Source organism: Macaca fascicularis, chromosome 3 (assembly GCF_037993035.2).
Source record: "Macaca fascicularis isolate 582-1 chromosome 3, T2T-MFA8v1.1".
Lineage (NCBI taxonomy): Eukaryota > Metazoa > Chordata > Mammalia > Primates > Cercopithecidae > Macaca > Macaca fascicularis.
In genome coordinates, this window is record NC_088377.1 from 63,146,024 (window position 1) to 63,161,492 (window position 15,469).

Consider the following 15,469-nt stretch of genomic DNA (forward strand, 5'->3'; position numbering starts at 1 on the left):
TCTGCTGTGTTTGTTTAGTTTACTGTGCCCAGTCCCCAGAGGTGGAGTCTACAGAGACAGGCAGGTTTCCTTGAGCTGCTGTGAGCTCCACCCAGTTGGAGCTTCCCAGCAGCTTTGTTTACCTACTTAAGCCTCAGCAATGGCGGCCGCCCCTCCCCCAGCCTCGCTGCTGCCTTGCCGGTAGATCACAGACTGCTGCGCTAGCAATGAGGGAGTCTCCGTGGGTGTGGGACCCTCCCGGCCAGGTGTGGGATATGATCTCCTGGTGTGCCTGTTGCTTAAAGCGCAGTATTGGGGTGGGAGTTACCCGATTTTCCAGGTGTTGTGTGTCTCAGTTCCCCTGGCTAGGAAAAGGGACTCCCTTCCCCCTTGTGCTTCCCAGGTGAGGAAATGCCTCGCCCTGCTTCAGCTCTCGCTGGTCGGGCTGCAGCAGCTGACCAGAACCGATCGTCCGGCATTCCCCAGTGAGATGAACCCAGTACCTCAGTTGAAAATGCAGAAATCAACGGTCTTCTGTGTCGCTCGCGCTGGGAGTTGGAGACTGGAGCTGCTCCTATTCGGCCATCTTGCTCCGCCCCCCTGTGAGATGATTTCACGGAACACAAAGAAGTTTCTCAGAAAGCTTCTTTCTCTTTGTTATCGGAGGATGTTTCCTTTGGCCCTATAGTCTTCAAAGGGATCCGAAATATCTGTTCTCAGATTCCACCGAAATAAGGCTAGCAAAGATATCGAGGAAATACAGATGTAACTCTGTGAGTGGAAGTCACACATCACAAAGCAGATTCTCAGAAAGCTTCTTTCCAGTTTTTCTCTGAGGATTTCTCCTTTTTCACCATAGCCCTCTATGGGCTTCCAAATATCACTTTGCGAATTCCAGAAGAACAGGCTTAGCGAGCGGCTTCTTGAGGGGAAAACTGTAACTCTGTGAGATGAATTCACAGAACACTAAGCAGTTTCTCAGAAAGCTTCTTTCCAGATTTCAGCTGAGGATATTTCCTTTTTCACCATAGCCCTCTATGGGCTTCCAAATATCATTTTGCAAATTCCACAAGAACTGTCTTAGCGAAAGGCTTCTTGAGGGGAAAGCTGTAACTATGTGAGAAGATTTCACAGAACACAAAGAAGTTTAACAGAAAGCTTCATTCTCTTTGTTATCGGAGGATTTATCCTTTGGCCCTATAGACTTCAAAGGGATCCGAAATATCGGTTCTCAGATTCCACCGAAATAAGTCTAGCAAAGAGATCTACGAAATACAGATGTAACTCTGTGAGTGGAAGTCACATATCACAAACCAGTTTCTCCGAAGGCTTCTTTCCAGTTATTCTCTGAGGATATTTCCTTTTTCACCATAGCCCTCTATGGGCTTCCCATTATCACTTTGCGAATTCCACAAGAACAGGTTTAGCGAACGGCTTATTGAGGGGAAAGCTGTAACTCTGTGAGATGAATTCACAGAACACTAAGCAGTTTCTCAGAAAGCTACTTTCCAGATTTCATTTCAGGATATTTCCTTTTTCACCATAGCCCTCTAAGGGCTTCCAAATATCACTTTGCAAATTCCACAAGAAGAGTTTTAGCGAAAGGCTTCTTGAGGGCAAAGCTGTAATTCTGTGAGATGACTTCACAGAACAAAAAGAAGTTTCCCAGAAAGCTTCTTTCTCTTTGTTATCGGAGGATATTTTCTTTGGCCCTATAGTCTTCTAAGGGATCCGAAATATCTGTTCTCAGATTCCACACAAATAAGCCTAGCAAAGAGATCCACGAAATACAGATGTAACTCGGTGAGTGGAAGTCACACATCACAAAGCGGTTTCTCAGAGAGCTTCTTTCCAGTTTTTCTATGAGGATATTTCTTATTTCACCATAGCCCTCTATTGGGTTCCAAATATCACTTTGGGAATTCCACAAGAACTGGCTTACCGAGCGGATTCTTGAGGGGAAAGCTGTAACTCTGTGAGATGAATTCACAGAACACTAAGCTGTTTCTCAGAAAGCTTCTTTCCAGATTTCATCGGAGGATATTTCCTTTTTCACCATAGCCCTCTATGGGCTTCCAAATATCAATTTGCGAATTCCACAAGAACTGTCTCAGCGAAAGGTTTCTTAAAGGGAAGGCTGTAACTCTGTGAGATAATTTCACAGAACACAAAGAAGTTTCTCAGAAAGCTTCTTTCTCTTTGTTATCGGAGGATATTTCCTTTGGCCCAATAGTCTCAAAGGGATCCTAAATATCTGTTCTCAGATTCCACAGAAATAAGGCTAGCAAAGAGATCCATGAACTACAGATGTAAATCTATGGGCGGAAGTCACACATCACAAAGCAGTTTCTCAGAAAGCTTCTTTCCAGTTTTTATCTGAGGATATTGCATTTTTCAACATAGCCCTCTATGGGCTTCCAAATATCACTTTTCCAATTCCACAAGAACAGGCTTAGCAAGCGGCTTCTTCAGGGAAAAGCTGTAACTCCGTGACATGAATTCACAGAACAATGTGCAGTTTCTCAGAAAGCTTCTTTCCAGATTTCATCGGAGGATATTACCTTTTTCACCATAGCCTCCATGGGCTTCCAAATATCACTTTGCATGTTCCACAAGAACAGTCCTAGAGAAAGACTTCTTGAGGGGAAAGCTGTAACTCTGTGAGATGATTTCACAGAACACAAAGAAGTTTCTCAGAAAGCTTCTTTCTCTTTTATATCGGAGGATATTTCCTTTGGCCCTATAGTCTTCAAAGGGATCTGAAATATCTGTTCTCAGATTCCACACAAATAAGCCTAGCAAATAGATCCAGGAAATGCAGATGTACATCTGTGAGTGGAAGTCACACATCACAAAGCAGTTTCTCAGAAAGCTTCTTTCCAGTTTTATTCTGAGGATATTTCCGTTTTCACCAGAGCCCTCTACGGGCTTCCACATATCCCTTTGCGAATTCCACAAGAACTGGTTAGCGAGCGACTTCTTGAGGAGAAAGCTCTAATTCTGTGAGTTGATTTCACAGAACACTAAGCAGTTTCTCCGAAAGCTTCTTTCCATATTTCATGTGAGGATATTTCCTTTTTCACCATAGCCCGCTATGGGCTTCCAAATATCACTTTGCAAATTACACGGGAACTGTCTTAGCAAAAGGCTTCTTGAGGGGAAAGCTGTAACTCTGTGAGTTGATTTCACAGAACACAAAGAAGTTTCTCAGAAAGCTTCTTTCTCTTTGTTATCGGAGGTTATTTCCTTTGGCCCTATAGCCTTCAAAGAGACCGAAATATCTGTTCTCAGATTCCACCGAAATAAGGCTAGAAAAGAGATCCATGAAATACAGATGTAACTCTGTGAGTAGAAGTCACACATCAAAAAGCAGTTTCTCAGAAAGCTTCTTTCCAGTTTTTCTCTGAGTACATTGCCTTTTTCACCATAGCCCTCTATGGGCTTCCAAATATCTCTTTGCGTATTCCAGAAGAACAGGCTTAGAGAGCGGCTTCTTGAGGGGAAGTCTGTAACTCTGTGAGATGAATTCAAAGAACACTAAGCAATTTCTCAGAAAGCTTCTTTCCAGATTTCATCGGAGGATATTTCCTTTTTCAACATAGGTCTCTAGGGTCTTCCAAATATCACTTCGCCAATTCCACAAGAACAGTGTTAGTGAAAGGCTTCTTGAGAGGAAAGGTGTAAATCTGTGAGATGATTTCACAGAACACAAAGAAGTTTCTCAGAAAGCATCTTTCTCTTTGTTATCGGAGGATATTTCCTTTGGCACTGGAGTCTTCAAAGGGATACGAAATATCTGTTCTCAGATTCCAAAGAAATAAGGCTAGCCAGGAGATCCGCAAAATACAGATGTAACTCTGTGGGTGGAAGTCACACATCACAAAGCAGTTTCTCAGAAAGCTTCTTTCCCGTTTTTTTTTTTTTTTGAGGATATTTCCATTTTCACCAAAGAACTCTATGGGCTTCCAAATATCACTTTGCGAATTCCACAAGAACAGGCTTAGCGAACGGCTTTTTGAGGGAAAAGCTGTAACTCTGTGAGATGAATTCACAGAACACTAAGCAGTTTCTAAGAAAGCTTCTTTCCAGATTTCATCGGAGGATATTTCCTTTTTCACTGTAGAACTCTATGGGATTCCAAATATCAGTTTGCAAATTCCACAAGAACTGTCTTAGCAAAAGGCTTCTTGAGGGGAAAGCTGTATCTCTGTGAGATGATTACACAAAACACAAAGAAGTTTCTCAGAAAGCTTCTTTCTCTTTGTTATCGGTGGATATTTCCTTTCGCCCTATTGTCTTCAAAGGGATCCGAAATATCTGTTCTCAGATTCCACAGAAATAAGGCTAGAAAAGAGATCTACGAAATACAGATGTAACTCTGTGAGAGGAAGTCACACATCACAAAGCAGTTTCTCAGAAAGCTTCTTTCCAGTTTTATTCTGAGGATATTTCCTTTTTCGCCGTAGCCCTCTATGGACTTCGAAATATCACTTTGCGAATTTCACAAGATCAGGCTTAGCGAGCGGCTTCTTGAGGTGTAAGCTGTAACTCTGTGAGATGAATTCACAGAACACTAAGCAGTCTCTCAGAAAGCTTCTTTCCAGATTTCAGCTGAGGATATTTCCTTTTTCACCATAGCCCTCTAAGGGCATCCAAATATCACTTTGCGCTTTCCAAAAGAACAGGCTTAGAGAGCGGCTTCTTGAGGGGAAAGCTGTAACTCTGGGAGACGATTTCACAGAACACAAAGAAGTTTCCCAGAAAGCTTCTTTCTCTTTGTTATCGGAGGATGTTTCTTTTGGCCCTATAGTCTTCAAAGGGATCCGAAATATCTGTTCGCAGATTCCACTGAAATAAGGCTAGCAAAGAGATCGAGGAAATACAGATGTAACTCTGTGAGTGGAAGTCACACATCACAAAGCAGTTTCTCAGACAGCTTCTTTCCAGATTTCAAAGTAGGATGTTTCCGTTTTCACCGTAGCCCTCTATGGGCTTCCAAATATCACTTTGCGAATTCCACAAGAACAGGCTTAGCGAGCGGCTTCTTTAGCGGAAAGCTGTAACACTGTGAGATGAATACACAGAACACTAAGCAGTTTCTCAGAAAACTTCTTTCCAGATTTCATAATAGGATATTTTCTCTATCACCATAGCCCTCTATGGGCTTCCAAATATCACTTTGCAAATTCCACAAGAACTGTCTTAGCAAAAGGCTTCTTGAGGGGAAACTGTACCTCTGTGAGATGATTTCACAAAACACAAAGAAGTTTCTCAGAAAGCTTCTTTCTCTTTGTTATCGGAGGATATTTCCTTTGGCCCTATAGTCTTCAAAGGGATCCGAAATATCCGTTTTCAGATTCCACAGAAATAAGGATAGCAAAGAGATCCACGAAATACAGATGTAACTCTGTGAGCAGAAGTCACACATCACAAAGCAGTTTCTCAGAAAGCTTCTTTCCATGTTTTGTCTGATAATATTGACTTTTTCACCGTATCCCTCTAAGGGCTTCCAAATATCACTTTGCCAATTCCAGAAGAAAAGGCTTAGCAAGCGGCTCTTCAGGGTGAAGCTGTAAGTCTGTGAGATGAATTCACATAACACTAAGTAGTTTCTCAGAATGATTCTTTCCAGATTTCATCGGAGGATATTTCCTTTTTCACCATAGCCATCTATGGGCTTCCTAATATCACTTTGCAAGTTCCACAAGAACAGTCTTAGCGAAAGACTTCTTGAGGGGAAAGCTGTAGCTCTGTGAGATGATTTCACAGAACACAAAGAAGTTTCTCAGAAAGCTTCTATCTCTTTGTTACCGGAGGATACTTCCTTTGGCCCTATAGACTTCAAAGGGCTCCGAATCATCTGTTCTCAGATTCCACAGAAAAAAGGCTAGCAAAGAGACCAACGAAATACAGATGTAATTCTGTGAGTGGAAGTCACACATCACAAAGCAGTTTCTCGGAAAGCTTCCTTCCAGTTTTTCTCTGAGGATATTTCCCTTTTCACCATAGCCCTCTATGGGCTTCCAAATATCACTTTGCGAATTCCACAAGAACAGGCTTAGCGAGCTGCTTCTTGAGGGGAAAGCTGTAACTCTGTGAGATGAATTCACAGAACCCAAAGCAGTTTGTAAGAAAGTTTCTTTCCAGATTTCATGTGAGGATATTTCCTTTTTCACCATAGCCCTCTTTGGGCTTCAAATATCACCTTGCAAATTCCACAAGAACTGTCTTAACTAAAGACTTATTGAGGGGAAACTGTAACTCTGTGAGGTGATTTCACAGAATACAAAGAAGTTTCTCAGAAAGCTTCTTTCTCTTTGTTATCAGAGGATATTTCCTTTGGCCGTATAGTCTTCAAAGGGATCCGAAATATCTGTTCTCAGATTCCACAGAAATAAGGCTAGCAAAGAGATCCACGAAATACAGATGTAACTCGGTGAGCAGAAGTCACACATCACAAAGCAGTTTTTCAGAAAGCGTCTTTCCAGTTTTTCTCTGAGGATTTTTCCTTTTTCACCATAGCCGTCTATGGGCTTCCAAATATCACTTTGCAAATTACACAAGAACAGGCTTAGCGAGTGGCTTCTTGAGGGGAAAGGTGTAACTCTGTGAGATGAATTCACAGAACACCAAGAAGTTTCTCAGAAAGCTTCTTTCTCTTTGTAATCGGAGGATATTTCCTTTGGCCCTATAGTCTTCAAAGGGATCCGAAATATCTGTTCTCAGATTCCACAGAAATAGGCTAGCAAAGAGATCCAGGAAATACAGATGTAACTCTGTGAGATGAATTATCAGAAAACTAAGCAGTTTCTCAGAAAGCTTCTTTCCAGATTTCATCTGAGGATATTTCCTTTTTTAACCATAGCCCTCTATGGGCATCCAAATATCACTTTTCCAATTCCACAAGAACTGTCTTAGCGAAAGGCTTCTTGAGGGGAAAGGTGTAACTCTGTGAGATGAATCCATAGAACACTAAGCAGTATCTCAGAAAGCTTCTTTCGATATTTCATCGGAGGATATTTCCTTTTTCAACATAGCCCTCTTTGGGCTTCCGAATATCACTTTCAAAATTCCACAAGAACTGTCTTAGCGAAAGGCTTCTTGAGGGGAAAGCTGTAATTCTTCGAGATGATTTCACAGAACACAAAGAAGTTTCTCAGAAAGATTCTTTCTCTTTGTTATCGGAGGATATTTCCTTTGGCCCTATAGTCTTCTAAGGGATCCGAAATATCTGTTCTCAGATTCCACACAAATAAGCCTAGCAAAGAGACCCACGAAATACAGATGTAACTCGGTAAGTGGAAGTCACACATCACAAAGCAGATTCTCAGAAAGCTTCTTTCCAGTTTTTATATGAGGATATTTTCTTTTTCACCGTAGCCCTATTTGGGCTTCCAAATATCACTTTGAGAATTCCACAAGAACTGGCTTAGCGAGCGGCTTCTTGAGGGGAAAGCTGTAACTGTTTGAGATGAATTCACAGAACACTTAGCAGTTTCTCTGAAAGCTTCTGTCCAGATTTAATCGGAGGATATTTCCTTTTTCACCATAGCACTCTATGGGCTTCCAAATTTTTCGTTGCAAATTCCACAAGAATTGTCTTAGCGAAAGGCTTCTTGAGCGGAAAGCTGTAGCCATGTGAGATGATTTCACAGAACACAAAGAAGCTTCTCAGAAAGTTTCTTTCTCTTCCCTATCAGAGGATATTTCCTTTGGCCCTTTAGTCTTCAAAGGGATCCGAAATATCTGTTCTCAGATTCCACAGAAATAAGGCTAGCAAAGAGATCCATGAACCACAGATGTAACTCTGTGGTCGGAAGTCACACATCACAAAGCAGTTTCTCAGAAAGCTTCTTTCCATTTTTTCTCTGAGGATATTTCCTTTTTCACCATAGCCCTCTATGGGCTTCCAAATATCACTTTGCGAACTCCAGAAGAACAGGCTTAGCGAGCTACTCCTTGAGGGGAAAGCTGTAACTCTGTGAGATGAATTCACAGAACACTAAGCAGTTTCTCAGAAAGCTTCTTTCCAGTTTTTCTCTGAGGATATTTCCTTTCACACCATAGCCCTTTATGGGCTTCCAAATATCACATTGCGAATTCCAGAAGAACAGGCTTAGCGAGCGGCTTCTGAAGGGGAAAGCTGTAACTTTGTGAGATGAATTCACAGAACACTAAGCAGTTTCTCAGAAAGCTTCTTTCCAGATTTCATCGGAGGATATTTGCTTTTTCACCATAGCCCTCTATGGGCTTCCAAATATCACTTTGCCAATTCCACAAGAACTGTCTTAGCGAAAGGCTTCTTGAGGGGAAAGCTGTAAATCTGTTAGATGATTTCACAGAGCACAAAGAAGTTTCCCAGAAAGCTTCCTTCTCTTTGTTATCGGAGGATATTTCGTTTGGCCCTATTGTCTTCAAAGGGATCCGAAATATCTGTTCTCAGAATCCACAGAAATAAGGCTAGCAAAGAGATACACGAAATCCAGATGTAACCCTGTGAGTGGAAGTCACACATCACAAAGCAGTTTCTCAGAAACCTTCTTTCCAGTTTTTCTCTGAGGATATTTCCTTTTTCACGGTAGCTCTCTATGGGCTTATAAATATCACTTTGCGAATTCCACAAGAACAGGCTTAGCGAGCAGCTTCTTGAGGGGAAAGCTGTAACTCTGTGAGATGAATTAACAGAACACTAAGCAGTTTCTCCGAAAGCTCCTTTCCAGATTTCATCGGAGGATATTTCCTTTTTCACCATAGCCCTCCATGGGCTTCCGAATATCACTTTGCTCATTCCACAGGAACTGTCTTAGCGAAAGGCTTCTTGATTGGAAAGCTGTATCTCTGTGAGATGATTTCACAGAACACAAAGAAGTTTCTCAGAACGCTTCTTTCTCTTTGTTATCGGAGGATATTTCCTTTGGCCCTATAGTCTTCAAAGAGATCCGAAACACCTGTTCTCAGATTCCTCAGAAATAAGGCTAGCAAAGAGATCCACAAAATACAGATACAACTCTGTAAGTGGAAGTCACACATCACAAATCAGTTTCTCAGAAACCTTCTTTCCAGTTTTTCTGTGAGGATACTTCCTTTTTCACCATCGCCCTCTATGGGATTCCACACATCACTTTGAGAATTCCACAAGAACAGGCTTAGCAAGTGGCTTCTTGAGGGGAAAGCTGTAACTCTGAGAGATGAATTCACAGAACACTAAGCAGTTTCTCAGAAAGCTTCTTTCCAGATTTCATCTGAGGATATTTCCTTTTTCACCATAGCCCTCTATGGGCTTCCAAATATCACTTTGCTAATTCAACAGGAACTGTCTTAGCGAAAGGCTTCTTGATTGGAAAGCTGTAACTCTGTGAGATAATTTCACAGAACACAAAGAAGTTTCTCAGTAAGCTTCTTTCTGTTTGTTATCGGAGGATATTTCCTTTGGCCCTATAGTCTTCAAAGGGATCCGAAATATCTGTTCTCAGATTCCACACAAATTAGGCTAGCAAAGAGATCCACGAAATACAGATGAAACTCGGTGAGCGGAATTCACACATCACAAAGCAGTTTCTCAGAAAGCTTCTTTCCGGTTTTTCTCTGAGGATATTGCCTTTTTCACCGTAGCCATCTATGGGATTCCAAATATCACTTTGCAAATTCCAGAAGAACAGGCATAGCGAGCGGCTTCTTGAGGGGAAAGCTGAACCTCTGTGAGATGAATTCACTGAACACTAAGCAGTTTCTCAGAAAGCTTATTTCCAGATTTCAACACAGGATATTTCCTTTTTCACCATAGCCCTCTATTGGCTTCCAAATATCACTTTGCAAATTCCACAAGAACTGTCTTAGCGAAAGGCTTCTTGAGGGGAAAGCTGTAACTCTGTGAGACGATTTCACAGAACACAAAGAAGTTTCTCAGAAATCTTCTTTCTCTTTGATATCGGAGGATATTTCCTTTGGCCCTATAGACTTCAAAGGGATCCGAAATATCTCTTCTCACATTCCACACAAATAGCAAAGAGATCCACGAAATACAGATGTAACTCTGTGAGTGGAAGTCACACATCTCAAAGCGGTTTCTCAGAAAGCTTCTTTCCAGTTTTTCTCTGAGGATATTTCCTTTTTCAACGTAGCCCTCTACGGACTTCCAAATATCACTTTGCGAATTCCACAAGACCCGGCTAAGCGAGCGGTTTCTCCGGGGAAATCTGTAACTCTGTGAGATGAATTCACAGAAGATTAAGCAGTTTCTCAGAAAGCTTCTTTCCAGATTTCATCGGAGGAGATTTCCAATTTCACCATAGCCGTCTATGGGCTTTCAAATATCACTTTGCTTATTCCACAAAAACTGTCTTAACGAAAGGCTTCTTGTGTGGAAACCTGTAACTCTGTGAGATTATTTCACAGAAAACAAAGAAGTTTCTCAGAAAGCTTCTTTCTCTTTGTTATCGGAGGATATTTCCTTTGGCCCTATAGTCTTCAAAGGGATCCGAAATATCTGTTCTCAGATTCCACGGAAATAACGGTAGCAAAGAGATCCACGAAATACAGATGTAACTCTGTGAGTAGAAGTCACACATCACAAAGCAGTTTCTCAGAAAGCTTCTTTCCAGATTTTCTCGGACGATATTTCCTTTTTCATCGTAGCCCTCTATGGGCTTCCAAATATCACTTGGCGAATTCCAAAAGAACAGTCTCAGCGAGCGGCTTCTTGAGGGGAAAGCTGTAACTCAGTGAGATGAATTCACAGAACACTAAGCAGTTTCTCAGAAAGCTTCTTCCCAGATTTCATTGGAGGATATTTCCTTTTTCACCATATCCCTCTAGGGGCTTTCAAATATCACTTTGCAAATTCCACAAGAATTGTCTTAGCGAAAGGCATCTTGAGGCGAAAGCTGTAAATCTGTTAGATGATTTCACAGAACACAAAGGAGTTTCTCAGAAACCTTCTTTGTCTTTGTTATCAGAGAATATTTCCTTTAGCTCTATAGTCTTCAACGGGATCCGAAATATCTGTTCTCAGATTCCACAGAAATAAGGGTAGCAAAGAGATCCATGAACTACATATGTAACTCTGTTGGCGGAAGTCACACATCACAAAGCAGTTTCTCACAGAGGTACTTTTCAATCTTTCTCTGATTATATTGCATTTTTCACCGTAGCCCACTATGGGCTTCCAAATATCACTTTGCGAATTCTACTAGAACAGGGTTAGCAGGCGGCTTCTTCAGGGGAAAGCTGTAACTCTGTGAGATGAATTCACGGAACACTAAGCAGTTTCTCACAAAGTTTCTTTCCAGATTTCATCGGACGATACTTCCTTTTTCACCATAGCCCTCTATGGGCTTCCAAATATCACTTTGCATGTTCCACAAGAACTGTCCTAGCGAATGGCTACTTCAAGGGAAAGATGTAACTCTGTGAGATGATTTCACAGAACACAAAGTAGTTTATCAGAAAGCTTCTTTCTCTTTCTTATCGGAGGATATTTCCATTGGCCCTATAGTCTTCATAGGGATCCGAAATATCTGTTCTCAGAATCCACCGAAATAAGGCTAGCAAAGAGATCCACGAAATACAGATGTAACTCTGTGAGTGGAAGTCTCGCATCACAAAGCAGTTTCTCAGAAAGCTTCTTTCCAGTTTTACTCTGAGGATATTTCCTTTTTCACCAAAGCCCTCTATGGGCTTCCAAATATCACTTTGCGAATTACACAAGAACAGGCTTAGCAAACGGCTTCTTGAGGGGAAAGCTGTAACTCTGTGAGATGAATTCACAGAACACTAAGCAGTTTCTCAAAAAGCTTCTTTCCAGATTTTATCTGAGGATATTTCCTTTTTCACCTTTGCCCTCTATGGGCTTCCAAATATCACTTTGCAAATTCCACAAGATCTGTCTTAGCGAAAGGCTTCTTGAGGGCAAAGCTGTAACTCTGTGAGATGATTTCACAGAACACAAAGAAGTTTCTCAGAAAGCTTCTTTCTCTTTGTTATCGGAGGATATTTCCTTTGGCCCTATAGTCTTCAAAGGGATCCGAAATATCTGTTCTCATATTCCACAGAAATAAGGCTAGCAAAGAGATCCACGAAATACAGATGTAACTCTGTGAGTGGAAGTCACACATCACAAAGCAGTTTCTCAGAAAGCTTCTTTCCAGTTTTTCTCTGAGGATATTTCCTTTTTCACCATAGCCCTCTATAGGCTTCCAAATATGACTTTGCGAATTCCACAAGAAGAGACATAGTGAGCGGCTTCTTGAGGGGAAAGCTGTAACTCTGTGAGATGAATTAACAGAACACTAAGCAGTTTCTCAGGAAGCTTCTTTCCAGATTTCATCGGAGGATATTTCCTTTTTCTCCATAGCCCTCTATGGGCTTCCAAATATGACTTTGCGAATTCCACAAGAACTGTCTTAGCGAAAGGCTTCTTGAGTGGAGAGCTGTAACTCTGTGAGATGATTTCACAGAACACAAAGAAGTTTCTCAAAACGCTTCTTTCTCTTTGTTATCGGAGGATATTTCCTTTGTCCTTAGAGTCTTCATAGGGATCCGAAATATCTGTTCTCAGATTCCACAGAAATAAGGCTAGCAAAGAGATCCACGAAATACAGATGTAACTCTGTGAGTGGGAGTCACGCATCACAAAGCAGTTTCTCAGAAAGCTTCTTTCCAGTTTTTCTCTGACGATATTTCCTTTTTCACCAAAGCCCTCTATGGGCTTCCAAATATCACTTTGCGAATTACACAAGAACAGGCTTAGCGAACCGCTTCTTGAGGGGAAAGCTGTAACTCTGTGAGATGAATTCACAGAACACTAAGCAGTTTCTCAGAAAGCTTCTTTCCAGATTTAATCTGAGGATATTTCCTTTTTCACCATAGCCCTCTATGGGCTTCCAAATATTACTTTGCAAACTCCACAAGAACTGTCTTAGCGAAAGGCTTCTTGAGGGGAAACTGTAACTCTGTGAGATGATTTCAGAGAACACAAAGAAGTTTCTCAGAAAGCTTCTTTCCAGATTTCATTGGAGGATATTTCCTTTTTCACCATAGCCCTCTAAGGGCTTTCAAATATCACTTTGCAAATTCCACAAGAACTGTCTTAGCGATAGGCTTATTGAGGGGAAGTTGTAACTCTGTAAGATGATTTCACGGAACACAAAGAAGTTTCTCAGAAAGCTTCCTTCTCTTTTTTATCGGAGGATATTTCCTTTGGCCCTATAGTCTTCAAAGGGATCCGAAATATCTGTTCTCAGTTTCCACAAAAATAAGGCTAGCAAGGAGATCCACGAAATACAGATGTAACTCAGTGAGTGGAAGTCACACATCACAAAGCAGTTTCTCAGAAGCATCTTTCCAGATTTTCTCTGAGGATATTTCCTTTTTCACCGTAGCCCTCTATGAGCTTCCAAATATCATTTTGCGAATTCCAAAATAACAGGCTTAGCGAGCGGCTTATTGAGCGGAAAGCTGTAACTCTGTGAGATGAACTCACAGAACACTAAGCAGTTTCTCAGAAAGCTTCTTTCCAGATTTCATCGGAGGGTATTTCCTTTTTCACCATAGCCCTCTCAGGGCTTCCAAATATCACTTTTCAAATTCCACAGGAACTGTCTTTGCGAAAGGTTTCTTGAGAGGGAAGCTGTAACGCTGTGAGATGATTTCACAGAACACAAAGAATTTTTTCAGAAAGCTTCTTTCTCGTTATTACTGGAGAATATTTCCTTTGGTACTATAGACTGCAAAGGGATCCGAATTATCTGTTCTCAGATTCCACAGAAAAAGGCTAGCAAAGAGATCCACGAAATACAGATGTAACTCTGTGAGTGGAAATCACACATCACAAAGCAGTTTCTCAGAAAGCTTTCTTCCAGTTTTTCTCTGTGGATATTTCCTTTTTCACCATAGCCCTCTATGCGCTTCCAAATATCACTTTGCAAATTCCACAAGAACAGGCTTAGCGAGCGTCTTCTTGAGGGGAAAGCTGTAACTCTGTGAGGTGAGTTCACAGAACACTAAGCAGTTTCTAAGAAAGCTTCTTTCCAGATTTCATCGAAGGGTATTTAGTTTTTCACCATATCCCTCTAGGGGCTTCGAAATATCACTTTGCAAATTCCACAAGAACTGTCTTAGCGAAAGACTTCTTCAGGGGAAAGCTGTACCTCTGTGAGATGATTTCACAGAACACAAAGAAGTTTCTCAGTGAGCTTCTTTCTCTTTGTTATCGGAGGATATTTCCTTTGGCCCTGTAGCCTTCAAATGGATCCGAAATATCTGTTCTCAGATTCCAGACAAATAAGGCTAGCAAAGAGATCCACGAAATACAGATGTAACTCTGTTAGTGGAAGTCAAATATCACAAAGCAGTTTCTCAGAAAGCTATTTCGAGATTTCATAGGAGGGTATTTCCTTTTTCGCCATAGCCCTCTACGGGCTTCCAAATATCACTTTGCAAATTCCACAGGAACAGGCGTAGCGAGCAGATTCTTGATCGGAAATCTATAACTCTGTGAGATGAATTCATAGAACACCAAGCAGTTTCTCAGTAAGCTTATTTCCAGATTTCATCACAGGATATTTCCTTTTTCACCATAGCCCTCTAGGGGTTTCCAAATATCACTTTGCGAATTCCACAATAACAGGCTTAGCGAGCGGCTTATTGAGCGGAAAGCTGTAACTCTGTGAGATGAACTCACAGAAAACTAAGGATTTTCTCAGAAAGCTTCTTTCCAGATTTCATCGGAGGCTATTTCCTTTTTCACCATAGACCTCCATGGCCTTCCAAATATCACTTTGCGAAATCCAAAGGAACTTTCTTTGTGAAAGACTTCTTGGGAGGCAAGCTGTAACGCTGTGAGATGATTTCACAGAACACAAAAAACTTTCTCAGAAAGCTTCTTTCTCGTTGTTACCGGAGGATACTTCGTTTGGTACTATAGACTTCAAAGGGATCCGAATTATCTGTTCTCAGATTCCACAGGAAAAAGGCTAGGAAACAGATTCACGAAATACAGATGTAACTCTGTGAGTGGAAGTCACACATCACAAAGCAGTTTCTCAGAAAGCTTCCTTCCAGTTTTTCTCTGAGGATATTTCCTTTTTCACCCTAGCCCTCTATGGGCTTCCAAACATCACTTTGCAAATTCCACAAGAACAGGCTGAGCGAGCGGCTTCTTGAGGGGAAAGCTGTACCTCTGTGAGGTGAATTCACAGAACACTAAGCAGTTTCTAAGAAAGTTTCTTTCCAGAATTCATCGGAGGATTTTTAGTTTTCACCATAGCCCTCTAGGGGCTTCCAAATATCACGTTGCAAATTCCACGAGAACTATCTTAGCGAAAGACTTCTTCAGGGGAAAGCTGTAACTCTGTGAGATGATTTCACAGAACACAAAGAAGTTTCTCAGAACGCTTCTTTCTCTTTTTTATCGGAAGATATTTCCTTTGGCCCTATAGTCTTCAAAGGGATCCGAAATATCTGTTCTCACATTCCACACAAATAAGGCTAG